This window comes from Leuciscus leuciscus, assembly GCF_965113295.1.
Source record: "Leuciscus leuciscus genome assembly, chromosome: 1".
Taxonomy (NCBI): domain Eukaryota; kingdom Metazoa; phylum Chordata; class Actinopteri; order Cypriniformes; family Leuciscidae; genus Leuciscus; species Leuciscus leuciscus.
The window spans coordinates 30098780-30115964 of NC_138725.1; the positions used below are offsets into that span (position 1 = coordinate 30098780).

The 17185-nt window shown below is 37.8% G+C and overlaps 1 long non-coding RNA gene across 1 annotated transcript; it reads right to left on the reverse strand.

Moving 5' to 3' along the window:
- Window positions 1-9501: 9501 nt before the first annotated feature.
- LOC309503672 lies at window positions 9502-16969 on the reverse strand. Its single transcript, XR_014207806.1, has 2 exons — window positions 16048-16969; window positions 9502-9978 (listed from the first exon to the last, which is right to left on the reverse strand). It is a non-coding gene; the product is annotated as an uncharacterized lncRNA (long non-coding RNA).
- Between the last annotated feature and the right edge of the window lie 216 nt (window positions 16970-17185).

Below are 17185 nucleotides of genomic sequence, written 5' to 3' on the forward strand. Positions count from 1 at the left end.
AAATATATATTTACAAGGTAGATGTAAACAAATTTTAAAAGGTAAATATAAGCCTTTTCTTTAAATAATTTTTATTGTGTTTTATTATTGACAAATTTGGGGAGAGGATACATATTCCAAAACTGAAAATACAGTATGAGAATTAACTGCACAATTACTAGACATGTTTTCCTTGGATATTATACAATTTGCAAGCAAAAAAAATAAAAATAAAAATTGACATGCTTCCAACTGTGAACCAATTTGGTAGAATATATATATTGCTCTTGCATTCTTTCTTGTGGCTATAGGTGACACACCTGAATGAATGGATAATTTGACGGACAAATGCGTTCATGGTACCGATCCGCCCGGTGTAATGATAAAACAGGTTCTAGATATGATGTGTGAATCACAATCCCCACTCGGGATCACCGATCTGCTGTGTACTTGTACGTATGTGACGGATGTGTTTACTGAGATGAGCTTGAGTTCAAAAGAATATGACGTCAATGATGAGAACGATGCTATTAAAATTATCGAAATGGATGTCACCATCGGCGAAATTGTTGAAATATACATCGATTACATCCTAGACAAAAACATGATGCCCTGTCGCGATTTTCATTTCCTGTTGGGCTGGTGTATAACTTAAGAGTGCGGAATTGGTGGTTAGACTATCAGTGATCCATTTTACTTAGACTATTCATGTAACGTCGTTATATCCAATTGTACTATATTCAATTTTACTTAGATTTTGTTGTACTAACATTATTATTATATCCATTTTTACTATCTTCTATCCAGCGAAAGCAATGGGGTGGAAATGCTGACCCCTATACACAGCGATATATTCTTTCAAGAAAAACTTATGTTAAACGGCGTGGACATTAAGATACGCTTCATTCGAGCAAAAGATGAATTCTGTCTGATGAGGTCCGACGACGTGGCTTACAAAATAAAAATAGAGTCAGCGTCCCTATTTGTCAAGAAAGTCTCTGTATCACCGCCGGTGAGACTGGGACACGCACAGGCGTTACTCTCGACAACGGCCAAGTACCCCATAGATAGGGTATGTGTAAAAAATTTCTCCATACCTGAGGGGACTTGTGTCTCAAATCAAGAAAATCTGTTTTTGGGAACGCTGCCAAAATCTATCGTCATTGCCATGGTCGACATGGACGCATTTACAGGGTCCTACGAAAAAAATCCATTCGCATTCAAACATTACGATCTGGAGTTCCTGGCCATCTATGTCGACGGACAACAATTCCCCGCCAAGCCTCTACAACCAAATTTCGAAGCTGGTTCGGCAGTACGTGAATTTTATCAATTGGCGATGACGACAGGAAGACACCTTAAAAACCAATCGCTCTCTATCGACAGGGTCGATTTCCTGAACGGATACACGCTTTACGCATTTAACCTTACGCCTGATGAAGACTGCGGTCAGCACATTTCGCTCATCAAGTCCGGGAATATCAGACTCGAAGCTCGTTTCAGACAACCCTTGCCGAATACCGTTAACTTATTAATTTACGCCGTATTCGACAGCATTATTGAAGTGTCTAACCGCAGACAGGTACTGCTCGACTATTATTGAGATGAACACGCTACAACTCACCGCCATCATGGATAAAATAACGTGCAGGACTCATTTTCTCGGAGTTCTACCGAGCGATCAACTACCCAAAAAACCGTTGAGGATCTTACCGTCGATGGGTATCATTAATACCCACCCTGCTCGATTGCCGGGGGAGCATTGGGTCGCGGTTTATTTAACCCAAGAGGGAACCGCTTGTTTTTTCGACAGCTTCGGTAATCCACCCAACAGCCCCCGCTTTCCAATCACTATCAACAACTTTCTAACAACCAACGACGTTGACGTGTTATATTCCGACAGGCGCGTCCAGGATTTTTCATCGGATACCTGCGGGCAGCATTGTGTGTTTTTTCTGTATCATTTAGCAAGAGGTCGCGACTATAACCACGTGATGAAACTATACACCGATGATTATATCAAAAATGATAAAATGGTGTCCCTCTTTGTGAAGAGATTAAGACCATATGTTTGTAATGATAAAATGTTATCCTGCGTTCATTGTGTGCAGACGTGTTTGACATATAAATAAAAACATCTTAAAACCATTATATTTTTTATCGTCTTTTATTTAATCATGAGATAAAATGTAGCGCACAAAATATAAGTAGTCGTTAAAATTCTAACCATTGTCCTCGTTCGGAAGACGGTGATTTAAATGGTGAGTCTTTGAACTCTGGAGCCAAGCGAGGTGAATATCTCCAGGCCTTTTTTTTAGAAGGTCTAACAGGAGGTGATGCGGGCTCTACAGGTTTACTCTTTAGAGAGTTAATCGTGAGTCTGACCTGTTGATTCGGCACTGTAGAAAATGGGATGTTTAATTCGGCGAAGGCGTGTAGAAACTCTGACCATCCTAGAGGTCTCCGGTCATCCCTAACTTTGTGCGAGGCCGTAACATTTCTTAACAAATCGAGCATGTGTGAACCTTGTATGACTTTACCCCTGAACACAAACTCCCCCGATTCGTTCCATGCGCTTAGTCCTTTAGCTTTAGACATCTTGTCTAATATGTATCTGCTGTTTTTCACGCTTCTCGAAGGTACATTCTTCAGAACTTCGTCGACAACAGCAGTGTTGGTCAAGTTACTTGGAAAAAGTAATTAGTTACTGATTACTGATTACTTCTCCAAGAAAGTAATCCAGTTACTTTACTGATTACTTATTTTCAAAAGTAATTAGTTACTTTACTAGTTACTTTCTAGTTACTTTTCAAAAACATGATGCACGAAATGAATAAGCTATGTAAAGCCATAGACCTTTCTGCTTAATTCTATTCTTTCTGCATATTCCATCATCTAAAATTTAATCAAATTAAACATTCTTTTTTAAAACTTGTTTTATTAGTTTCAGTATTTTAACTTTATGCACATTGCATCAATGACTCACTCATTAAGATGGTCGCCTGCCGCCTCCTACTGGCGGTTTATAAATATTATTTCTATGCACAAATAATATTTCTTATTTGTATATTCAAAAAATATTTTAAATAATCTCATTACATTATTTAATGCAGTTTATTTGATTGGTAACAGCCCTTTAGCATGTTATTATTCTATTGTAATTTATTGATCAAATTTAAGAATTTTAAATGAAAGATGAAGCAAACGATTAGGGAAAAATGCCCTTTATAAAGGTTAAAATATCATAAATATGCCGATTTATATATGTTAAAGCTGACTGAACTGATGAGAATACTGATTCGGAATAAATGATATTTACAACACACACACACAAAAAAAAAAAAAAAAAAAATTCCTGTTCTAACAAGTGTTTTTACTCAGACAAGTGAATGACCGACCGAAGGACAAATGCAAAGCCCTGGTATATTTTTCTAATTATTATTCATTTATTTACCCATAAACCTGTCTTTAGGAAGCCATAAGTTACAGTGGCAAGAATAACTTTGTGATACCTTTGGGGGTGGTGGATAGGGTTTAAATTAAGACAGGAGTTTGCCTTAATCTAGTTGATCATGCATTTCTTTTCTTTTATTCCACAGCTGATGTGTGCAGTTTTTTATTGCTTGCATTAAAATAATTTTCTCTTGTTTTGTTTTTTAATTGCAGTCTTTTTCTTCTGCCATTCATGCTTATCAGCTCCATGCAATCTTAAGCTTTTCTTGGTTCAGCTGCACACAGTCTGAAAAGGTTTTTTTGGCAGTTTGCTAAAATAAAAGACCCATTCTAAGAGCTGTTGTCTTTTCTACCTTGGGAAATAATGTTAAACGAACAACTTAAAAAGGCATGACAAATCATGACATAAAGACTGACATCACTCACAACGTACCAATGCATTATCCCTCATGAACAAATATAACGTGTTTGCATGTTCATACCATTACGAAATCATTCATGAATAAACATGACGTCTGAACACGGACAAACGGTGCGTGTTGACGCGTCAAAATTCATGCGTTTCGTTTAAAGACTTTTGAACGCGATCGCTTGCCATAGTGTTTACCACTGACTTTGCGGCGCTCATGTCATTTGTCACTCACGAGTCACGGCTCACTTCGCGAGACAGTCTCGCAGTGTAACGCAGTAACGCAGCCTGCTTACAGGAAAGTAACAGTAATCTAATTACTGCTTTTGCAATTGTAATCCCTTACTTTACTCGTTACTTGAAAAAAGTAATCAGATTACAGTAACGCGTTACTTCTAACGCGTTACTGCCCATCACTGGACAACAGCCTCCACGGCTTTACTGTCTTCGACGTTAGCAGCAGTTGGTGGTTCATCTTTATAAGCGAGGTCAGGATTGGGTAACGATAGCGTTAAAACACTGCTCTCGCGATCGCCTTGTTTAACGATGGTCAAAAACCTGCTCAGGGTATTGGTGTAAAGTTTGGCTTTTTCATAAGTATTCAAATCAGTCCGCTGTAAAATATTTCTTATGGACCCGTCCAAATCGTTCTCCACGACCCGCTGAATGTTCTCGCGAACATTTTCGCTCTTGATCTTATCCAGTTGATGGTGCGGGACTAAATACATCTTCTCGGCATACTCCATCCTATCGATTTGTTATCAAGCTCGAAATAAAGGGTACAGCGACACTTAGGAGCGGTAACAGGAATCCACCCTTCTGGTTGAAGACTCGTTTCTTGGCCGCTATGCCAATTTTTTTATCGGCTACAAATTTAATATCCGCTTTTCTCTTTTTCAGTTTTTGGTACTGCTGCCTGTTGACCGGAATTGTGCCATATAGGATGTTAAGAGCCACTTCACAGAGGGTTAAAATGAATTCGTCGGACGCCGATTGTAAAATAAGGCGTCGTTGTTTAGGAGTGGCTTTATGTAGCAGTTTTAACACAGGCAGATGTTTACAAAGTCTGGCGGACATGACGATTTATCACGTTCTTCTTTTTTTCGGAATGTAAACCACTTGACGGTCGGAAAGCAATCCTGTTCTGAGACGGTACTGCTCCGGAGTTTTTGCTTTATAGTCTATCATTAGGTACCCGAAAGGACGGTCGACCGCGTCATGATAACACTCCATAAAGTATTTTGTGTTTCCCGGGTACATTTGACGTCCTAGCATCGCCACTTGATTGACGTCCCGAGGATTTTTAAACAGACTCATATAATTGGCTTTTAGGCTTATGGTTCGGCTGGACTTACCCTGGGCAAATAAATGTTGCACTATGTAAATAGAGCTGAGATTGCGGTGGTGACAGTATTGCGTGAAAACACGTTGAAGTTCCAAGTTAGCGCTAGCTTGCTCCATTAAATCATCCACCACGAGCAGGTTTGTCTTGGTGACAGGCAGTAAACCATCATCATTCAGAGTCTGTGGTATTCCTTGCACAAATTTAATGTCATACAATTGAAGTAAATCATCGTACAAAGTCTGCCAACAATCATACAACCAAACAATGTTTTCAATTTTCTTGGAAATGATATTCAAACCTTTTTCCAACAAAAGTTTTACAAAATAAGACTTTCCAGAGTTGGACGGCCCACTCACGACACAACTGAAAGGGTGTTGTAGTCTGAAATCAAAATCGGAAACATCCTGAGAGCCTCTGTGCATCATCTGATCAGTAGCCATAAGGAAGAGTACTGAGATCGTGTAAAAGTCTACGTTTATTGTACACTACCTTAAACCTTTTAACGACTGATTTGTTGTGCAATGTGAAAGTCTTCTTATTCCTGACAATGTCTACCGTCTGAGCCAGGATGTATTTGGATCTATCATGCGACGTCACATAGCTGTCCACCAGACCAATCAGGGATTCGAGACAGATAGCTCGGGAATTTTTAGCATTAAGGGTTATCCCCTTAGCTTTCATGCACGATTTACCTTTGGCTGTTTCAAAACCATACGATTTGGGGCCGCTCGACGAAAATTGAGTTATATAATCCCCATCGTCCAATTCGCTAGTCAGCTCTCCTAAATGATCACCCAGAGGCGGCTCCCGGCCCCCCTCCCTAGACACAAATATGACGCTGTCTGTGTCAGAGTATAGCAGTCGGTCGCCGAGCTTGTCCATCAATTCGTACAATTCCAGTCGGGCGTGCGCGGTGGTAAAGGCACCTACAAAAACGTTCACGTCGCGCGCCTTGCAAACATCCTCGTTTGATGGTTTATGCTGAACGAGAGCCACGTCTTCTGAGACGAATGAGAAATACGTCAACGTGTCGGTATTGCCGAAAACGATTCTGGTGAAATCTTCGGGGTCACTCACCAGAGTCGTTTGAGGCAAGTTCTGTCTTAAAGAGAAACGGCCCCACTATTCAGAATTAATTTCGTGATTGCCCTCTGGGCTGCATTGTACTTTATCTTTTCTGGGTCGAGTTGAATCCCCTCTTTTTCAAAATACTCGCGAATGTAAGTCTCTTTCTCCGCATCCGTGACAACATTTGACGGGTAGCCGGACGCTTGTTGTTTCAAACGCAAAAACGTTTTTACGTATTCGGCAAACAACGTGTCTGACCGCTGTGGAAAATGCCAAACCTCGTCTATCTTGGCTACCACATAACCCTTCTCGATGGCTTTTAAAAGCTCGATACTGACCCAACACCCCGAGAGCGATCTTTCCTCGTTCGTGTGGGTACAGCTCGTGGTCTGGTTTTGGTCGTGAGCGCAGGTTCTACATAACGGAAACATGAGTTTTCCTTGGCATCTGTAAGGGAGAACCGGGTGCAGTAATTTGCGGGGTGGGTAGACGGTCGCTTTGATAAACCCGTAATAATTTTCAATCGGTTCAAAATCTGTGAAAATGATTTGGGGGTGTTCGATCGGGTAGCTTTTCCTCGCCTGACAAAAGGGATTAAAAAGACTGGTAAAGTCCAGATACCTTATTTTCTCATCACCGGTCACTTTGTGATAGAGTTTATAGGCGGGCCTCTCGGGGGTTCAACCTCTCTGGGGCAGAATAATCGGCCATAAATTCTATCACAGAGGGATCGGCCTTTTTCATGTGGTCCCATTCGCATTCCCAAAGAACCTCGATTTGCAAACCGTACGCGTTCCGCAGAATTGCAACCTTATCGTCAAACTGGTTTCTGAGAACCCCGTAGGGCACTCCCGACAAGGGGTGCCTCTGATGGGGTGCAAAGCGACAGCAATGACCATGGAAGATGCAACCGGCGTACTCTAATCTGCGCCTAACACCGTCCTGCTCGTAGTAACCGTCTAAAAAGTACTTACCGATCGATACTTCGCCGTAGTTTACGGCGTGGTGAACGTCCACGTTTCTAGTCTTTTTTACATACTCGAGCCATTCGATCGAACCGCTTGAGTAGGACTTATTCTGATGGACGTACGCTTTGTTATGCGTGAGGGCGAGCATGTTTCTGGCGAGATAATGTGTTTTGAAGACCCCCATCGAACAGCCGGCGATCGTCGTGAACCCAAAATGGTCAAGTTCGGTGCATTGTAAGAATGACTCCCTGTATTTCATACACCCTTCGCGTAATAAGACGACGTCGTTAACGCCGTACGCGTACAGTTCTTTCTTGAAGTCAAAGAACTTACCCTCAACCGTGCGGTACCACGCATCAAACTTTTCTCGGTCTTTATCAGACATGTTATCATAGATGTAGAACTTTTTGTCGGGGTATGGTCCGAAATAGTTCTCATTTGCATGTCGTGTATGCAAGTGTGATAAGAGGCCAGATCTGTAGAGTTAATCTCTCTTAGATTCATAGTCCTTCTCAACGTCACGCTATTGAAACGAGGTCGTGGTAAAACATGATATCCGTTAACGTCGCCACCCTCACAAATCAATCTATCAATGTCCGTACGGCTTAATCGAGTCTGTGTAGTAGGGTCGACATTACCTGATGTCGATGGTTGTGAAGTATCATTACCGGCAGGGTGCACTGGTGGTGGTTGGTTGTTTAAAACACCGCCGAATTGCACAACGGGATCGTTGTCTACGCTTAGCACATGATCGTACAAATTCATATTTGGATTTACAGCTAATTCAAAAAGATCCAAATTAGTGAATGGTTGTGAAGATTCTAAATTAAACAAATACTCTTCTAAAGAATCCGGAAGCATACTTAGCATTTCAATCTCGTCCGGCGACAGTTCTGCATCAAAGCTTTTAGCAGCGTCCATTTTAGATTTCAGACCAAAACATGAAATATAAAAAGCATACGTGAAATAGTAAAAAAATCAGAGTATATATAAAAAGCATACATGAAATAGTACAAAATCAGAGTATATGTAAAAAGCAAACATGAAATAGTACAAAATCAGAGTATATGTAAAAAGTATAAAAAAGCATACATGAAATAGTACAATATAAAATCAGAGTGTATAAAAATCGTTACATGATTTAATGGAACACATCTATTTTACTCATCTGACTGTTCGACGAGAATGAGAAGAAGATGATGGATCAAAAGTACCAGTTCACGATGGTATTCGGTGAACATGCCTTCGTTTCTATTGATACGTCGAAATATTTCATCGGCCAGATTTTGAATAAATCGATCTTGCGCATCCACTCTGCTATGTATCTCGAGCTGAGAGCTGCGAAGATCACCGCTCAATGCGGCTAATCTACTACGTGTTTCGATGTGTGCGTCGCGAACCTGAACGTGCAGTATCTCTAAACGGTTTTGTGTTTCGCTGTGTGCACGAACCTCCCCGTGCAGTGTCTCTAAACGGTTTTGTGTTTCGCTGTGTGCATCGCGAAACTGTTGTCTCAATGATTCTATTGAATCAATAAGCGCATACATCAGAGGAGTAGCACTGTCATCATTAACTGTCTGAGACCCTGCTGCTGGTGCTACTTCTTCATCCTCAATGTCTCCTTCGTCTTCTTCCGACGATTGGTGAAAACCGTTGTTTTCATCAATTGTTTGATTAGCGTTTATGACCGTTACCTCGTCGTCGCACTCACTCGCCCAAGAACCACACTCCCATGTTTCCAGTTGATCGCTATCCCAAGCCATCACATCATCATGCTTTCCGGCTGAGCCTGTTGTGTAGAAAATAGCAAAAAATCTTAATGGTCTGGTTCAATTTGGATTTTTAAACGTACGATTATGTAGTTACCCAGCAAACATTTGGACGTGTAATGACCGTTGAAAAGACGTCCGTCCGACACGTCCCGTCATGGTTGAAAAATAGTTCCAAAATGAAAGTTGAGCCGACGTCTTTGACGTCATCTGGCCGTGAATTCAACATCTTTTCTGGCCGTGAATTCCACGTCTCTTCAGCGCGTCCCTGGACGTCAGAATTAGTCTTCTTCTGGATGTTTATAAGGTGCGTTGCTGCCAAATGTAGGTGTCTATATAAGCCTACAAATAAAATAAATCGCACCTATACTGGTTTTACACATCTGAACTTGACAAAGGTTCTAAAAAGGTCCAAAATCGGTCCGGTCAGACCTGGACGTCTATAGAACGGTTTTAACACGTGTACATCAACACATTATTTGTGGACTAAAGCAAACAAAAAGAATGTCGTAATGTAGCACAACATTTTATTGTGAATATTACACTTGAAATTGTCTCCCAGTTGTTAAACAGCCAGGATTAAAAGAAAGATACTAAAAATAGTTCAATGTGGTAAATTCTGTGGCAATGGCATTTCTCTAACAGTTTTACATTAAGGTTAAGCAGCCATGCAATCAAACTAGAATATAACAAAAGTACAGGAACAGTCAACACATTATACGTTACAGTCTTTCTATAATATTCCATCACTGTGTCAGAGCCTTGGCAGTATTAACTTCCAGTTACTAGCAGTCTTGCATTACTGTTAAACAGCCATAAATAAAAGTTTTTAGAGTCTATGAAATTTGTTTATGGCTTTATGGTTTTGTTTATGGCTCATTTTTTATATCCACCACCCCCAACTCTTCTTGGAGTGTGCTTCAGGTGTTCTGCCATTGCTGCATCAATGTCTGAGTCTAGCATTTGGGCTCCTCATCTTCACAGCATCTGAGGGAAGAGAATATGGTTAAACAACAAACAAACAAAAAGGTTAATTTTGAGGTAAATGACATGAACTTAAAAAAAAAAGCCCTCTTCAATACTGTGGTGCCCTTAAGAGAGACCCTTAACTAGGTATGCAACTGTGTAAATGTGAAAAGGACATTTCTGATAAAGACAGGTGGTCTTTTAACCCTCTGGGGTCTGAGGTGTTTTTGGGGTCCTTGAGATGTTCTGACATGCCCTGACATTTGTGCTTTTTTTCAGTTGCTTATAAACATATTAATGGCAAAAAAAAATTACACACTATTTAGCACAAACAGGGCTACCATAATATGTGAGCAACAAGAATGTACATGTCTGCATTTTTGAGAGAATAATGTTTATGCGTGGTTATTGAAAAAACTAAAAACTAAAGTTTCTGATATAAGGCCATAAAACACATACTAAATATGTGCCAATAAGACTTTTGTCTAATAGATGTCATTGCCTAGTGTTTTTTCTTCAAAATGATGTGAAAATCACCCTGCCCTTATCATTCACATAACACAATACATTGATTTGAATTTTGCAAAGCACTTTCTGTTTGGAAAGGCAATATGCGGAGCGGAGGAAAGGCAAAATGTTGTCACAGATCATGCATATTTAGTGGTTCACACCTTAGGAGACAATGGGGCCTGCATACTTAATTAGCCATTCATTCAGGTGAGTCACTGAGCCACAAGAATGCAAGAGCAACAGTTCATGATGGCATCTCAATTCTTTTTTATTTTTCCACATATTGTGCTTGCAATTTGGCCTATAATATCCAAGGAAAACATGTCTAGTAATTGTGCAGTTAATTCTCATACTGTATTTTCAGGTTTGGAATATTTATCCTCTCCCCAAATTTGTCACTAATAAAACACAATAAAAATTATTTAAAGAAAAGGCTTATATTTACCTTTTAATAGTTTGTTTACATCTACCTTGTAAATATATTTTTTTATTAAAAAGGTTACAATTACAACAACAATTCAAGTGTAATCTTTCTTTGTAAAAACTAAAGTATACATTTTATCATACATATTTCAAAGTTAAAAAGGTTACAACAACAATAATTACAATTTCAACAATATTTCATGTGTACTCTTTCTTTGTAAAAAAAAAGATTATAGGCCTACATTTTATCTATGTATTCATTACTTTGAATATAGCCAACATTGGAACAGGTAACATCTTAGTTGATGACTTTATTTTTGACAAAATAGTAGGCTATTTTATATATAGAAATTGCTAAACAAAAGCTTATTTGATGTGGCAGTATATTCTACAGTAAAAACTGTACCCAAATCTACTAAACAAAATGTTGTCTTTCATATTTCGCCTGACTGTAACGTTGTGAACGCACCGGAGAAATGCACATTTATTAGGCTACATAGTTTTTTTTGTTTTGGATGGTTTTGTTTAGAACCAGCTTTCTGTAAATATATTAAATTTTTTTTAGACATGTGAGGCGAGTAGGCTACGGGTTCATGATGATCTCCAGTTCAAGCACCTTATGTTGTGATTGCTAGCCTATATTTACTTTAAATCCAGGAAATTTGTTAATGAAAAAATTATTAAAATTAAGATACAATTGATACAAAACGAAATTCGTTTTAAAGAAAGGATTTGTACTTTCTGTTTTGAGGTCTCTGTGAATGTTTGAAAGTATTTTAGTGCTTAGAGCGCTCGCGTCCATAATGGAGAACTGTCACGTAATATTGTTTTTTTCCTCATAAATGCGAACACGAAAAATAAAAGACAAAAGACTTTTAAGTAAAACTTACTCCGAAATTGTGTCCTCGGCGGAATTCGCTCTTCAATATGCTGCCGTTCGTCGTCTGTTACAATCTTCCTCTGAGGAAACAACCCGGTATCGTGCATTCTTCCTCGCTGTCCAGAATCATCTGAAGGGCGTCTTTATTACCGGAGAAGCGTGCCATACTCAAAACGCGATGAACTATCAGTAAGTCTGATAGAAACTGTGTTTTTATGGCATTGATCGGGGGGCGTATGCGATGCATACTAGATCACCTAAACTATTTACATGTGAATCGCGCCGGGGGCGGGGCGCCCGCAGCTGATTATAGAGATAATGAGGCAGAAGGAAAAACGGTACCTCTCCTTGCTTTCAAACGGATTACATGAGTTGAAAACATTTGTGTTTTATATAAATTACTTCATTTAAAAGAAGAGATTTCAAGCTTCATAAAGACATAACTCACATGCCTGTGTGAGAAGTATTCGCTGAGTTATGATTCATTTTCGGACGCGTTTCGGAATGGACTACACGGACAGAGAGAAGGCAGAACCTAGCTTCGTGTTTATTTTTCTTTATTTGGCAAAAAGCACCACACTTTGTTTTTATTGTGAGTATACACAAAAATAATACACATTTAACAGAATCGATTGATGTATGAAACTTGCTTGTAATATCAAAGTCAACAGAGCAAAATTAATTTCTTTTGAACTGAACTGAAAAAAATCCAGCAAAACGCGTGGGCGCGTTTCTCGACCTCAGAGGGTTAACCCTCTGAGGTCTGAGGGGTTTTTGGGGTCCTTGAGATGTTCTGACATGCCCTGACATTTGTGCTTTTTTCAGTTGCTTATAAACATATTAATGGCAAAAAAAAATTACACACTATTTAGCACAAACAGGGCTACCATAATATGTGAGCAACAAGAATGTACATGTCTGCATTTTTGAGAGAATAATGTTTATGCGTGGTTATTGAAAAAACTAAAAACTAAAGTTTCTGAAATAAGGCCATAAAACACATACTAAATATGTGCCAATAAGACTTTTGTCTAATAGATGTCATTGCCTAGTGTTTTTTCTTCAAAATGATGTGAAAATCATCCTGCCCTTATCATTAACATAACACAATACATTGATTTGAATTTTGCAAAGCACTTTCTGTTTGGAAAGGCAATATGCGGAGTGGGCGTCAACGATCATGCATATTTAGTGGTTCACACCTGAGGACCGCATACTTAATGACCCTTTCATTCAGGTGAGTCACTTAGCCACAAGAATGCAAGAGCAACAGTTGGAAGCATCTCAATTATTTTTAATTTTTCCACATAGTGTGCTTGCAATTTGGCCTATAATATCCAAGGAAAACATGTCTAGTAATTGTGCAGTTAATTCTCATACTGTATTTTCAGTTTTGGAATATTTATCCTCTCCCCAAATTTGTCACTAATAAAACACAATAAAAATTATTTAAAGAAAAGGCTTATATTTACCTTTTAATAGTTTGTTTACATCTACCTTGTAAATATATTTTTTTATTAAAAAGGTTACAATTACAACAACAATTCAAGTGTAATCTTTCTTTGTAAAAACTAAAGTATACATTTTATCATACATATTTCAAAGTTAAAAAGGTTACAACAACAATAATTACAATTTCAACAATATTTCAAGTGTACTCTTTCTTTGTAAAAAAAAAAAAGATTATAGGCCTACATTTTATCTATGTATTCATTACTTTGAATATAGCCAACATTGGAACAGCTAACATCTTAGTTGATGACTTTATTTTTGACAAAAATAGTAGGCTATTTTATATATAGAAATTGCTAAACAAAAGCTTATTTGATGTGGCAGTATATTCTACAGTAAAAACTGTACCCAAATCTACTAAACAAAATGTTGTCTTTCATATTTCGCCTGACTGTAACGTTGTGAACGCACCGGAGAAATGCACATTTATTAGGCTACATAGTTTTTTTGTTTTGGATGGTTTTGTTTAGAACCAGCTTTCTGTAAATATATTAAATTTTTTTTAGACATGTGAGGCGAGTAGGCTACGGGTTCATGATGATCTCCAGTTCAGACCTTATGTTGTGATTGCTAGCCTATATTTACTTTAAATCCAGGAAATTTGTTAATGAAAAAATTATTAAAATTAAGATACAATTGATACAAAACGAAATTCGTTTTAAAGAAAGGATTTGTACTTTCTGTTTTGAGGTCTCTGTGAATGTTTGAAAGTATTTTAGTGCTTAGAGCGCTCGCGTCCATAATGGAGAACTGTCACGTAATATTGTTTTTTTCCTCATAAATGCGAACACGAAAAATAAAAGACAAAAGACTTTTAAGTAAAACTTACTCCGAAATTGTGTCCTCGGCGGAATTCGCTCTTCAATATGCTGCCGTTCGTCGTCTGTTACAATCTTCCTCTGAGGAAACAACCCGGTATCGTGCATTCTTCCTCGCTGTCCAGAATCATCTGAAGGGCGTCTTTATTACCGGAGAAGCGTGCCATACTCAAAACGCGATGAACTATCAGTAAGTCTGATAGAAACTGTGTTTTTATGGCATTGATCGGGGGGCGTATGCGATGCATACTAGATCACCTAAACTATTTACATGTGAATCGCGCCGGGGGCGGGGCGCCCGCAGCTGATTATAGAGATAATTAGGCAGAAGGAAAAAACGGTACCTCTCCTTGCTTTCAAACGGATTACATGAGTTGAAAACATTTGTGTTTTATATAAATTACACATGCCTGTGTGAGAAGTATTCGCTGAGTTATGATTTATTTTCGGACGCGTTTCGGAATGGACTACACGGACAGAGAGAAGGCAGAACCTAGCTTCGTGTTTATTTTTCTTTATTTGGCAAAAAGCACCACACTTTGTTTTTATTGTGAGTATACACAAAAATAATACACATTTAACAGAATCGATTGATGTATGAAACTTGCTTGTAATATCAAAGTCAACAGAGCAAAATTAATTTCTTTTGAACTGAACTGAAAAAAATCCAGCAAAACGCGTGGGCGCGTTTGTCGACCTCAGAGGGTTAATAGCAAATTTCAATATGAGGGGTTGTGGTCAAAAGAAGCCATTCAAAGCTACACCTTTGTATGATTTAATTTTGGCCTTATGACATTCAAAAAAAATCTTTGTATAATATTAATGTCATTTTTATTAACTTGTATCTATTCAGGGGACATTCTTTAAGGCATTTTACATGATTCACACACACACATTTTTCACCATAAATAGTATGCAGCAATACACTAAAACAATTAAAGGTAAAAACTAGGGCTGTATTCTCCCAGTCGATTAGTCGATTATTTGGTCGATACGTTCTGGCTCGACCAAAATTCTGATTGGTCGATTTTTTGCCGCGTTCATTTCATTCGTTTTGTCGCGTTCATTTACCGGTAATCAGTTTTGCCGCGTTCATTTCATCAGTTTTGCCGCGTTCATTTCATCAGGTGGAAAGCACTAATTGCTAATGGGGGTGTTTTCAGAGCACCCCTGTTTCACAGGTAACAGTCTGTCTTCAGAACACCCCCCTTGTTTTCACTTCTTTTGGATTAGCCCAACTCACCGGAGAAGACGGACAGATTGAAGAAAGTAGGCTACTAGAAGGTTTGCTGAATATTACTTGATCTGGTTTGTTTAATAAATATTATTTTTTTATTAAAGTGGACGTGCCTTTTGTGTTTAAGAGTAAAAGCTTTAAGTTAATAGTCTATTCGTGTCTCAGCCGCGAAGCTGAGCTCCTATGTTCAGCCCATAGACTGTAAAAATTGGTTCAGCCTCACTCTGTGCGAGCTGCACAGAGCGGCTGAAATTATAGTGTCTGTCAGTTATTATAATACATATGACAGAAACAATTGTCTAAATTATGTTACATATTCCTCAAAAGTTCTTGTCATGATATCACTAGTTGACAACATAGTACTATTTTCGGAAATCATAGGCTATGATATTGCGCAGGTGCACGTGATGCAACGCTGTCAGAGCCGACAGACTCGAGTGTCAGACTCATTTCAGTGCAAATTAATTACGTCAAAAACGATTTAATACTGCAAATAGCCTACTAGTTTCTTATGTTTATTTATAATTCATTTAGGCGGACAACAAGGCTGTACAACAAGGCTGTACTGCGCACAGTGCGCAGCTAATTAATTTAACGTTTTTTTTCTAACGTCATTTTTAGTCGATTTTAGTCGATTTTTAGTCGAAAACTTCAGGACTTCAGTCGACCAAGATTTTCTTTGGTTGAGTACAGCCCTAGTAAAAACAGACCTGTTCATGACTTTGTTTACAGATCCACCAACTCTGGACAGCTGCTCAATCTAAATGTGACACCACAATCAAAATAATGTAAGTTAATATATTTTAAAAAGAGCATATATATATATATATACAGTACCAGTCAAAAGTTTGGAAACATTACTATTTTTAATGTTTTTGAAAGAAGTCTCTTATGCTCATCAAGCCTGCAGTTAAAACAAAACAAAACAAAAAAAACAGTAATATTACGAAATATTATTACAATTTAAAATAATGGTTCTCTTTTTTAATATACTTTAAAATGTAATTTATTTTTGTGATGCAAAGCTGAATTTTCATCAGCAAGTACTCCAGTCTTTGGTGTCTTATGATCCTTCAGAAATCATTCTAATATGATGATTTATGATCAATGTTGGAAACAGTTGTGCTGCTTAATATTTTTTTTATAACCTGAGATACTTTTTTCAGGATTATTTGATGAATAAAAAGTTAAAAAGAACTGTATTTATTTAGAATAGAAATCTTTTGTAACAATATACACTACCGTTCAAAAGTTTGGGAACAATAACTATTTTTTTTAAAGAAATTAGTACTTTAATTCAACAAGGATGCGTTAAATTGATAAAAGGTGATGGTAACGATTTATATTGTTAGAAATGTTTTTATTTGGAATAAATGCTGTTTTTATGAATAAATGCTGTTAACATTTTACTCATCAATGAATCCTGAAAAAAGTATTCCAAAAAAATATATTAAACAGCACAACTGTTTCCATCATTGATAATAACTGAGTATCAAATCATCATATTAGAATGATTTCTGAAGGATCATAAGACACCAAAGACTGGAGTACTTGCTGATGAAAATTCAGCTTTGCATCACAAAAATAAATTACATTTTAAAATATATTAAAAAAGAGAACCATTATTTTAAATTGTAATAATATTATATACACATATACACACACACCCACAGACACACACACACACGCACACACACACACACACACACACACACACACACACACACACACACACACACACAGCATGGCCTTTTTAAAATAAAAAAATAAAAAAAAAATAAAAAATTATAATAATAATAATTGTAATAATTAAAATAATTAAGTTTAAAAGATTATCAATCCTAAAAT